Raw genomic sequence first — 13,669 nt, forward strand, 5'->3', positions numbered from 1 at the left:
AGTAAAAATAATCTATATTAGTTAAAGTGAAGTAGAGTGTAATTTAAATTTTTAATTTATATTTTAAGAGCTTAATATTATAATGCAGTGGATAAATAAAATAATTATTTTTAGTTTGTGTAAAAATATTATTAAATATGAATGTATAATTATTTATGTAAAGTAAAAATATATAATGAGAGGAAGAATTAGTTTAATTAAGTGTATGGATATTAATATGAAAATATTATACATAAAATTATTACTAAAGTATAGCTGTCCAAAATGATATTTCGTTGAAATTGCTACTACAAGGGATGATCCACTATGATCCACGTTCTAAGTTATGAATGTCTATCCCCGGTAAGTAATATATTTTGATCGGAAACATTTTGCTTAGACACACCTTATATAATATGTAATAGAGATGTCGCTAATAGCAAATAAGTCTATATTATTTAATACGCAAGCGAAATGTATTAGATATTGCGAACAATCGGTTAGTACTCTATATTCTGAGATTATACTCACTATACTCGAAATAATGTGATCCAATATTCCAATTAATAGACAATATATTAATCTAGTTTAAGTTAGAAAACATCACATATTAATTAGGATGGTCAGTAAAAGTTCAAAAACTGTACAATATCCATTATATTTTATCATTATATAATGTAAAAGTAATATTAAAGATACGCGCGATGCGTCGGAAGCCTATGACATAAACATCCATCGGGGTGGAATTAATGAAATATTTAGATTTAGAATTAAAAATCTTAAAATAGCAGGCACATTTGTACTATTGAAATAGGACAATGTATCACTTCTATATTGGTCTCTTGGAAGAATTGAGAAGATGCATCTAGATAATAATGGTACCAAAATGTCGAGACCGAATTGTCAACTGGAAGAAAACTGTTTAAAAGGTCAGACGAACTTCTTGTTTACTTATAGAATGTACAAAGTGATTACTTGTTGATTCTATCCCGGTTCTTCCTCAGTCGAGTATTAATTAATAATTGCGACGACAATTCAGTATTTTCAGAGATGACATACATACTGGCAGATATTGGCTTTGTAGTAATGTGTAAAACAAGTATGATTGCTCGAAAGTGTTGTAGAAATATTAATAAATATCTATATACATAATCAATTCGTTCAAGCATAATGTATAAAGTTACATTTCAATATTATGAATTCTGCTTCGTATGTCTCCAATTTCTTGAATATAACGCAATAGGCCATTTCCATTAGATAACGTGTTATTTCTACATTTCTGCAACGGTTAGGTTAATGCACTTTAAACTAATTTAAAATTCTTTCAAAATCCATTTGTAATAACTCCTTTTTGGATAACAGTAAATAGATTACAAAAGATAATCGTATTTGCAATAAAAAATGATTATTTTATCTAGACGTATAAGCGAAGAACAACTTACTATAAACAATGCACTTAAAGTTACATGGAAGATAATGTCGAGTCCTTGAAAGTGGAAAACATTTAAAATGTGGATTACAAGATACAATGGAAATCACGTTGTTAACAGAGTCAATAACCATTGTGCTGCAAATATATCTGTTTCAACACCAAGAATGCAGAAATGTATATAAAGTTCGGAAAGTTGGTCCTGAAGAGAGAAAAGTATTAATGAACCACAATTAGAGAAGATATGTTTATATCACGGTATTGGGTATGAAAATGATTTGACTAACTTCTATCAAACGTTTCAATTGATAAAATTACATGTTAAGATTATCATATCTGTCTTAAGATTAATCTCGTATACTATAATTGTACTTTCACCTTATCAGGATGCCAAATGTTTGTTTTCGGCATTTGTAAAAGCGCAAATTTTGTTAATTAATGTAAAATAATATCAAGCAATAAAATTAATCGATAATATTATGATAAATGTATGATGCAAAAATGTTTAGGTTGCTTTAATTAATTATTAACAAAAATTACAATAAACTAGCAACTTAAGAATTAAAACTTTGGCAATATGCAACTTCTAGTTTAAATGCTGCATAAACTTTATGTATTTTGTTCAAAGAATCCTGGCCTAAACCATCAGTCCCTTTGAGAAAATCATGCACTGGAATAATTTCGTTTATGTCCCTCCATATAACACATTCACAGTAACATTTCTGTTAATTTATTTCATATACGTTTCGTTAACATTATCGCATTTCATTATATATCATACATAATGTCTCATTAACAAGGTAAAAACAAAGTGGTGGAGTATGGTGGGAAATTAATCTAATATGATAAACCTAGTAATCATCGTTCTATATTTGTACATCATCTCTTGGGAATTGAATCAATTACTTAAAAGTTGACATACCTCTATGCGTTATGTTCCATAAATTCCTTGCTTTGTAAGTAATATTAAAAAATCGGTCGGTTATCATTTTTTTCCAACATCTCCACGGCTTGCCAATTCATCTGCAGAAAAATCTTTCGATACCTCTCCTGTTCAGCATAACATTTGTTCATTTCCATCTATGGGTGCATAAATAAAAATATATATTTTTGACATTATGGAAATTTTATTACATTATATTATAATAAAATTTGAATACTATATCGTAATATTTTAAAGACCTGAATTTATTCTCACCGTGAGATTTAATGTGACGACGCATATTTTTGAAGCTCATTAAAGAGCAATATTTTTTCTGCTCCTAATCAATTCTTCTGATGTTTCTATACCTTGTACGTCGTAATGAAATTCCATCGCCAGATATTATCTGTATGAAAAAAGTCAGTCTTAAAAAATTTATAATGCTAATAATTCGTGTAATGATAAGAATACTATTGGATGTGAAAAGCAATTTACGTTTTTAGAGATAAGAACAATTATTGTACTAAATATCTCTTATTAAAGTACCAAAATCTATCATTTTTGGAAATACTTCAACAGGAGAATCGAATCAAACTAATTTCCTGGTACTTTTTATAACTGAATCAACTGCTATTTTAATGAATATTTTGCCCTCTCTTGATAACCCTATATTAAGAGTTTCCAAAACTGGGTTAGCTGGATCTCCCTGGTCACATATATGGTAAAATCGATCCTGGAATGATGAGTCAGTGCTAACTTGATGTAACAACAACAACTATTATAAATACGATATACATGTCCATTAAAAATATTTAGTAGATAAACAGGCAGAAGAAATGGTTTGATGTCGTATAATTATTTATATCAATTTTATATCAATTTATTGTCATATTAAAACTGTATACCATTTCAAATTAACGCATATTGCTATGTTTCACCTCATGTATAGTGTTATCAGGAAAACCAATAAATGTTTCATCTACAATAATTATACAGCGTTGCTTACTGGATACTAGTTGTATAATCAAACAACTATGCGTAACTAAATTAATCCTACCTTTGAAATACTTCCTATCCTTAGGAACTGTACTACTTCATTTTTGCCATCTTCCCCCTTTACTTCCACGATAATTTCATGAATAAATACATGAGAATTAAATGCTTCATCGCCTGAGTCATAATTATTATGGTCAATCACTGTTAATGAATTTATCATTGATCGTTGTGTTCAGTGGAAGGATTTAAAAAAAGAATCTGACTCTTGTCCATCCTGCGTACAAATGATTAATTAATAATGGATTTTGTGGTAATCGAGAAAAGCAATGAAATTGATTTTAATATGACAATTACTGCGCTTGGTATATCACAACTAAAAACATGATATTGATAAATAGCAGTTTCCACGCTTTTACAATGAGCCCATCTGAGAGCAAAGCACGCGGGACAAATTCCGTAACTTTCTCCACGTGTATAAAATGAAATTAATATTATTTCATATTGGGCAATTATTTGCTAAATGACAACATCGTATAAACTAGAAAAAACAAGATAATTATGTATTTTAATCAATGGTAAAGTACGTTTTATTATATCGTAATTAAAAAAAGAACTTCCACTTCAATTTTCATCTTTAGCATATCGAATTTTTATCCTAAAAAGTTCCTTGGGACCTACTTTGTACAAAGACTGAAATGTTGATACCCAATTTAAGATATTGTTCGGCATTTTAAATATTCATATTACGTTGTATTTCACTTTATGATTTTGGTGCATTCACTGCTACAGCTCCCAGAAACGTATCACGATTGAAAATTATGCATTTTTGTTGATCATACTGTAATTTGTATAATTCTAAAACAAACATATTTTCCTTTTGCTATGTTTAAATTTACTTCTATATCAAATCTACTGAATCTGCTTAGTCGTAGATTAAATACATATACTACCATTCCGCCTCTTTAAAATCATTTGGTTTCATAAAGTCTTGCATTCCTGTAGCATTTATACAGGAACTAACATTATAAAATTTCCTCTCTCACCTTTCTTATCATTTTGTGGAACAGGATACGTTACATTTTAATCTCTACACACCTTTATTGAATCTTCCCTTAACACCTTCAGACATTTGAATGAGTAAATAAATAATCATATATCTTGTAATTTTTCTTATGATTAACTCTCTTTTCATACCTTATGAAGATTATATTGCAGATCATCGAAATTTTTGTTATTGACAATTTTTAACATTGGTTTGGCTAGAAACGTTCATTGTACTTTGTTAACTCAACAATTCCTATTCATCGCTGCTACCAACTGACTCCACAGTCTTGACAATAATACTAAACTACATATTTATATCTGGAATGAACGTGTTCTACATATTATATTCACATTGTAAAACCAGATAAAGCATTACGCTCAATTGGCTGGAATTAAATGAAATATTATGTAAAAAAATGAATAAAAGTGGAAGAAAACAGGGCAAAGAGAAATGCCTCTATTTATATTATTACTCGAACATGGTGATAATATAACTCCCTAATTATTTAGACAGAATTTTAATATTTTAGGCTTAAAAGTCCATAAAAAAACATAATGAAACATTATGGTGTAGGATTCGACATTCATTGGAGGTAAATAAATACGATGAGACAAAGAGAATTTTGTAATTCTATCACAGTCACGATGAGAATTCATTCATAGTATGTTAAAACGATAGAAAATATAGAATTAATGTTTCAATACAAATCTAGGAAAAGAAAATTCTGCTAAATAATGATTGCTTGTGCGAATTTTGGTACGACATAATGGCACGAATTGCTAACTAACTCAAAACAACGATATTTATCTTATTCCCAATGTCTTGAATCATATTATTCGCATTGTTTACAGATCCTTTCAGAAATACGCAATATTCCCTAAAATATACTTCAAGTTCATCACCTATTATGTCTCCAAATATAAATGGTGATTATTATCTTCAGTTTTACTATTAGCTTATTATGGAGTAGAATCAATATTATTGTAACTATCGGTTGGGCGTTCGGATGCGATTGAAGGATCTATCGTGGACTTCGTTTTATTTCCTTGAAATTTCGATTAGATTATCTCGCCAACGCTAATTTTATAGTAGAGTCAGCTTTATTTTAACACACACGTCAGTATCGCTGAAGTGTTTAAAAATCCTAACAAGGATTATACTTTCATTGCCTGAAATTCGAAAAGCACGAACGGTCGTGCTTAATAATCCGTTATATCTGACGGTGAGGATATCGGACAGCTATCAGAAAGAGCGGTCCACTACATTTCCTGTTAGTAGGGCAAATCGAAAGCACCCCAATCAGAAAGGCATCGAGCATCGATATCGCGGTAGGTGGATTTTAGAGTTGAGTCAGCGTTAGCGCGTGAAACTCCATATAAAGCAACATACACGTAGTGAGATTAACGTCGTTATTTCTTGGGAAATCTAATCGTAAATTATGTAATGAAAGTACTATCGTGCCAATGGTTGCATGTCATTACGCGTTTTCATAATTTTTCCTTCTAATATCTTAAGAGACATTAAAGTACTCTTATTTTACAAATCTAATCATATTACATTAAGTTAAGTAATGATTAAACGCAAAAGAATTGTAAAATAACTTCTTAGATAAATACTCTGAAAAGTTGCGTCATCTTATTAGTTTTATTCATTTTAATGTGCTCTTAATTATCTTAGTAATTAATTTAATATCTTGATCGTATAAAAAATTATTTCGTTAAAGGACCACTGTGGAAAAAATTAAAACAAAACGTTGCTCCAAGCTTGCCTTGTGTGAAATAAGATTTCCTTTGTCACAGCACGACCATCTCTTTTTCACCAACACTAGATAATGAAACTTTCAGAATCGGTGTAAGAGAGAATAAGACGAAGTTAAGAGAAACGAAAAGCGAAGACGAGACTGCTCGACGCTCGGGTTGTTGCCACATAGAATGAATATGACCTACCATCGTTCTCAGTTGTGTTCAGCATTTGACCCTGTCAACGGCTGTTCTTAATATTCACCTTTCGAATTTTTGCCGAAGAGTACTGATAATTTAATTTTTCATTTACGTTACATTTCTTCTTATCTGAAAGTGTTCAGCATAATCATATATATTTTATTAATCGTATGTTCTGCTTTTACCTTCGCTAAAATTTGTTCGTTCTTACATGGTTTCAGTGAATAACCGTTTATTAAATAGTATTTATTTCTAATTATATTAGATATTTACATACATTAAAATATTGGCGCGAAGTTTATCGAGAAATATATCGAGAGTATGCACGGTGAATAATATTCCAGACGTTTTTGCGGTGTACAGAGAATAGACAAGCAACGATAAATATTCGTACATTGGATACCAGATTGACAAGCATTTGTGCCGTCCTCGATGATTTCAACTAATTGGTAGATTGCTCCATTATAAACAGTTTTCATATAACAATTCGTAGTTAAGCACACAACATATAAGAAGTTACGATCACAAATTTAGACATGGTTGCTTTTAAAATATATTCAGGAAAATGTAATCGGTTTGCTGAACATTTTTCCAATTGAGAAGAATATCACGTAGACCTCGTAATAGAAATGCAATAATTAGTACATATTTTATTCTTGTTTAATTTCAGCAATACGAAAGATACTAAGAAGTGTAATATGTGTTTAATAAAACAATACGTGACAACACGCTTTCCATGCAGGATATGAGACACCCTTCGTTAAAGCCAGACCATCCTTTCTCCAACAAAGATGTGACAGTGAATCTTTTATAATTGCGTTAAGTGTAAATAGAAAAAAAACAAAGAAAAGAAGAAGACCAGAGCCTACTTCCACGTATAAGTTAATTGATTATAGTAGAATGCTAAAGTAAATTCTTAGAAAACTTTTCTATCGCACCTATTTCGTTATCATTACTGTTTATCCTTATTTACCCTTTCAATAGTTATTATTTAAAAGTCTCGGGTACGATCTTTTTGAATAGGATTACATTTATTTTACATCAGATTAGCCTCATTCTCGCGTCTATTTTCTGCCTGTTGTGCGTTTGCCAGCTTTAGTTGTATTTGCATGCCTTTCAGTTTCATATTAGTTACCTTTTAGTTGCTTCTTTGATGATCCTAGAAACGTCATAGTTGCATTTTACCTTCGATTTGTTGATTTAGGGTTGAATATGTGTATCGTTGTTTTACGAGCATCATTTGAACCAGAGTACGATCCGAATATAACGAAATACGAACATGTTACACTGCTAATTATATTTCAGCATATAAAAGGTTTGGATATTTATTTAGATTTCTAAATTAATCCTCAGAAAACTTCTCTATAGCACTTACTTCGTTTCCTATTCAATTTATTCCCATTTTTTCTCCTTTTTATAATTATATATAACTTTCGGATAGGACCTCTGAGAGTGGCGTTGCATCTTGTTTGCTTCTTATTTGCGTCTGCTCTACGTTTAACCGAATTTCTTGGGTCTGCATGCTATCTAATTGCCATTTGGAAAACTCTTTATCATTTATTAGTTGCGTCTTAAGCTTTACAGTTGTATTTTATATCACTTGTTTATGTATACGTTGCGTAATCAGTGGATTATATTTTGGATCGTATTCCAACTTGAATATATCAAAATACATACATTTTACTTTTCCGGTTATACAGAAACAGGTAAATAGAATAAGTATAGTAGATTAATAAATTAATTTTTTTGACAGCTTTATCATCGCATTTATTTCGTTGTCATTCGTATTTAAACTTATTTACTCTTTTATTAACAATTATTTATACGTTTCGGTTAGAATATTCGAGAATAGGGTTACATCTGGTTTGCGTTTCGGGTGCGTCTGCCTGATTTATTTGTGTCCGGTTTGTTACACTTACATTTCTTTTTCTTCTCAGTCGCTTCTTTGTTGCAATTCCATCTGTATTGTGTCAATTTAAGAATATCTTCTGTATCTGATTCGAACTCACATTCATATATTTACGTACATTTTCCTAATCATATCTCAAAACATTAATAAATTGTATATAGTAGAATTCTAAAATAATTCGTATGAATATTTTTATATCGATCGTATTTAGTTGTCCTTCTTATGTACATTAAATTATTATCCTATTAATAATTATTTATTTGTATCAGGTTGGATCTTTGTGTATAGGTTTGCATCACTTTTGCGTATAGAATGTGTCAAGTTTGCTACTGGTGTGCGTTTACATATTTTATTAGTATCAGCACGCGTTTCAGTTACTCTTAGTTACTACGGTGTTGCATCTGTATTTGCCACAATTACATTTTTCATCCGATTGACAGAGGTTGGCTTGCACCTGGTAGCATTATTTTGATAACATTCTCTGTATGTAATTCCAACTCTAACATATATATGTACATACATTTTGCTTATCATACTTAAACATATAAATAGATTGGAAATATTATGATTTTATTATAATTCCTAAGAGAAACTTTCTACCGTACATATTGACTTATCTTTTCTGTATTTTTAAAAGTTTTGCTATTTATTATAATTTATTAATTTTTTTGAAAATTTTAGAGAATATTGTAGCGTTTAGTTGAGGTCTTTTTCGCAACAACGTTTTAATATGGAGTTTGTTTGCTTGATTAAGTAGTACCTGTATGCGTTTTACTTGCCTTTCTCCTACCTCTTAGTAACTTCATAGTTGCCTCTGTAAAGATAATAGTCGCATTTATATTTGTTAGGTTGTATTTGCATTGCGTTACTTTAAGTATATATGTTGAGTCAGATCCTAGCACAAAAATATAAAAAGCTTATACTTTACACTGCTAATCATACTTCAACAGATAAAGAGGTTGGATATAGTAGAATTCTAAAATAAATCCTTTGAAAATTTATCTATATCTTTTATAATGTTGTCATTCCAACTTACACTTATTTACTAGTATTTAATTATTATTCATAAATTGCAGGTAGGATTTTCAATAATAGGGTTACGTCACGGTTGCGTCTAGTTTCGTTTGGCTTGCTTTTTGAGTTCGTTTGCTTGTACAAGTCGCTTCCGCATTCGCATCAGTTGCCTTTTATTTACTACTTTGTTTCTTCTTTTAGCGATAAAATTGTACATCACTTCAGATCATATGCGTTGCATTATTTCATGAATTTATTTTGAATATGATTTCAAATCTCGTTTTGGAATCTTATTCAAAAAAATTTATTTAAATAATCCAACAAAGATTCAATCGAATTCAAACTGTAGTATGTAAAATGCAACTGTGACACTTCTAGACGCAACTAAGAAGCAACTAAGAGGTAACCAGAAGGCAACTGATACGCATGCAGGTACAAATAGTACTGTCAAACCCAATCTAAGCGCAAATTAGAAGTGATCCAGACGCAAGCAAAACGCAAACCTGACTTAACACTGTTCTCATAGGATCTTCTAGGGTATCATACGTATTAAATAATAGTAGTATAAATATGAATGACAAGAAAATAAATGCGACAGAAATGTCTTTTAAGAAATAATTTTAGAATTCTATTATAAACTATCCATTTAAACTTTGAACATTTTACATAGATAATCATAATTAATCATATAAATATATCGGAAATAGAAAAATTCCAAAATGATTCCTCAGAAAAATATTCTATCCTACTTATTTTGTTGTCTTTCTTATTTTAACACACTTACTCTTCAATTAATTATAATTTGTAAGTTTGGGGTAGGACTTTTGAGAAAAGGGTTACTACACGTTTGCGTCTGGTTTGCGACAGGAGTGTTGCTTTATTTTTGTCTGCATGCGTTTCTGTTGCCTTTTAGATTACTCTTGGATTCTTTTTAGTTGCATCCGTGAGCGTCCTTTTGTATTTTACAATCGAACTATTAAGTCTGATTTGCTTCTGTGTTGCATTATTTTAGAAATAAATTTAAAAATTGATGCAATCTCAAAAATATGTAAGAACGTATATTTTACACGTATTTTCAAACTTCACCGTACAAACAGGTCGCAGATATAGATGTAATAGATAGTGGAATTCTAAAATAATATCTTAGAGTTCTATTCTATCGCATTTATTTCTTTGTTATTCCTAAATTCTTATTTACTATCTTATTAATTATTACTTATAAATATCAGGCTGAACTTTGAAAATAGGTTTACATCACTTTTGCGTTAGGTTTACCTATGGTATGAGTCAGGATTTCGCCTGGTTTGCGCCTAATGAGCGATCGCTTGTTATAATTTTGTCTGCGTGCATTCGAGTTGCGTTTTATTCACCACTTAGTTTCATTTTATATGAGCCAGATTTTGTCTTAGTTTCATTTTACTTTCGAATTGTTGAGTCAGGGTTGCGTGTGAGTTGATTTATTTTAAGAGTATCATTTGAATCTCATTCCAATCGGATAGTAACAAAGTATGTATGTATTACACTGTTTATCATATCTCATCAGATGAAAGTGTATGGTATAGTTTATTTGAAAATTAACACTTGGAATACTTTTCTATAGCACTTATTTCCTTGACCATCCTACTTATTATTATTTGTTCTACTTTTTATAATTATTTGTAACTTTCGGATAGGAGCTTTGAGTTTAGCGTTGCGCCTCGTTATCATCTGGTTTGCTTCAGCTGATCGTTTTATCGAATTACTTGTGTGTGCTTGCATTTCAATTGCCTTTTGGATAGCTCTTACCTTCTTCATACTTTAAGCCTCCTTTTGGATTTTACATCCCTTGGTTTTTTCTGCGTTGCATAATGCGAAGAATATAATTTCAATCTGATTCAAACTTGAATATGTCGAAGTAGATGTAGTTTACATTACAAGTTATTCTTTAAGATGAAAGTATGAAATTTATACGAGAATAATAAAATAATTTCTAGGATAACTTTACCATCCCTTCTATTTCGCTGTCATTCCAAATTATATTTATCTATTCACCTGTTAATTATTATTTATAAGTTTCGGTTAGAAAATTAGGGAATAAGGTTTGTCACGTTTGCGTTTGGTTTGAGTCCGGGAAGCGCTTGATTCTATTTGTTGAATCTGCGTCCGTTCCAGTTGCCATTTTGTTAACTCTTTATTACGTATTACTTACGTCTGTATGCGTCATAGAAATATTTTACAAGGGATAATTTGAGTCTGGGTTGCGTTGCTTCCAGAATATATTTTGAATCTGATTCAAATTCGAATATATCGGTGTACGTTTATTTGAAATTTCTAATCTTTCTTCAACAGATGTATAGATTCGAAATAGTAAAATTCTTAATTAATTCATAGAAAACTATTCAATAGCACAAGTTTTGTTTGTCATTCATATTTATTCGGACTTGCTCTCCTATTAATAATTATTTATATCTAATGTAGAACATTTGATAACTGAATTGCGTATCGTTTGGAGTTGATTTGCTTCAGATTTGCGTCTGTATTGTGTCCATTCGGCGACTGGTGTGTGTTCACTTGTTTCAGATGTGTCTTCATGTGTTTCGATGCTTTCTTGCAATCTGTAATTTTCTACTTAGTTCGTAGCATCAGTAAGTGTAACAATTGCATCTCTCATACGATTTGTTGAGTCTGTATTTGTAGAGTCTATACATAGTTGCGGTATTTCAGAAATATTATAGAATCATGTTCTAACTCGAATATATTGATGTATGTAAGTATCATATTGCTAATCATACTTCAATAGATAAAAGTTTCCATATATTGGAAATTTAAAACATTTCCTTAAAAATCCTTTATATCGCACATATTTCGTTTTCATTACTACTTCTACTTGTAATTTATTTTTTTTCACATCTACTCGCTTATAAATTATTAAATATAATTCTCGGACAGGTCATTTGAGAAATGGATTGCGTCACGTTTGCACTGATATTCGTCAGGTCTGTCTCTGTGCTTCTTCTGGTGTGTGCGTTTGCTTGCTATAATTATATCTGGGTTCATTTCAGTTGCATTTTAATCACCTTTTTCTTGCTCTTTAGTTGCGATTGTTACCGTTATAGTTGAACTTTACATTTGTTTGGTTGAGTCCGAATTGTATTTGTGTTGTGTTATTGTAAGTTTTTCATTGAATTTCATACCGACTCATATTCTATATATAGAATCATTACATTTACACTTCCAATCAAAAATCGACAAATAAATAGATGTGCTTTAGTAGAATTCTAAACTAATTTCTTAAAAAGCTTCTCCATGTAACTAATTTCTCCATATTTACTACCCTATTAAATTTTATTTATTATTCTCACGTAGGACTTTTGAGGGAAGGGCTGCTTCTACTTTACGAATTCTATTGCACTTATTTCCTTGTCATACACATTTATTCATTTATCTTCAATTAATTATTTTTTAAATGTCTCGGGAAAGTACTTTGAGTATTGGGTATCATTTGCGCTTGGTTTTTGTTAGTTCTGCGTCTCGGATACGTCAGGATTGCATCAGTGTTGAGATAGTGTAGCTTCAGAATTGCATCTGGGATTCATTAGAGTTTCTCAAGGATGGAATTATGTTTAGTATTTATCTTGAATATGATTTCAGATCGAACATATTCAAGTAATTATATTTTGCATCTATCATCAACTGATTAATAGAATGAAAATAAAGGAATTCTAAAGTTATTTACTAAAAAACTTTTCTATCGCACTCATATAATTGTCATTCCTTTCTATGCTTTTTTATTAACTTATTTATTATTATTATAAGACTCGGGTATTACCTATTTAATATATGGTAGTGACAAATTTGCGTCTGGGTAGCGTCGGGTTTGCGTTTTATTAAGAATAGAGTTTGAATATAATTACAATTCGCATTTTACAATGCAGATAATACTCCAACAGATAAATAAATTGGATATAATAGAATTCTAATATAATTTGTTAGAAAACTTCTCTATCGCACTATTTCCTTGTCACACCTAATTATTTTTATGTTCTCCTCTATTAATTACTATATACTTTTCTCGGGTAGGATCTTTGGGAATAGGGATGAGTCACAATTACGTCTTGTGTGCGCTTGCTCGTATTATCTTTGTCTGCATAAGTTTCAGTTGTTGTTTGTTACTTTTTAGTTGGTTCTCAGTTGCGTTTCTAAAAATCGCAGTTGCATCTTACAAACATTTAATCGCTTCAAGGTTGCATTATTTCACGATTATATTTTGAGTCTTATTCAAACACGTATATATCAAAAGATATATATTAAAAATTTCTATGCATTCTTCAAAAGCTAAATAGTTTAGAAATGGTAGATTTCTAAAATAATATCTTTTAAATCATTTTTCTCTATTATTTAGTTGTTATTCCTAATCAGTTTTATTTAGTCACCTTTTAATTATTGTTTATTAGTC

Source organism: Vespa mandarinia, unplaced genomic scaffold (genome assembly GCF_050613455.1).
Source record: "Vespa mandarinia isolate Hongniang unplaced genomic scaffold, ASM5061345v1 scaffold_47, whole genome shotgun sequence".
Lineage (NCBI taxonomy): Eukaryota > Metazoa > Arthropoda > Insecta > Hymenoptera > Vespidae > Vespa > Vespa mandarinia.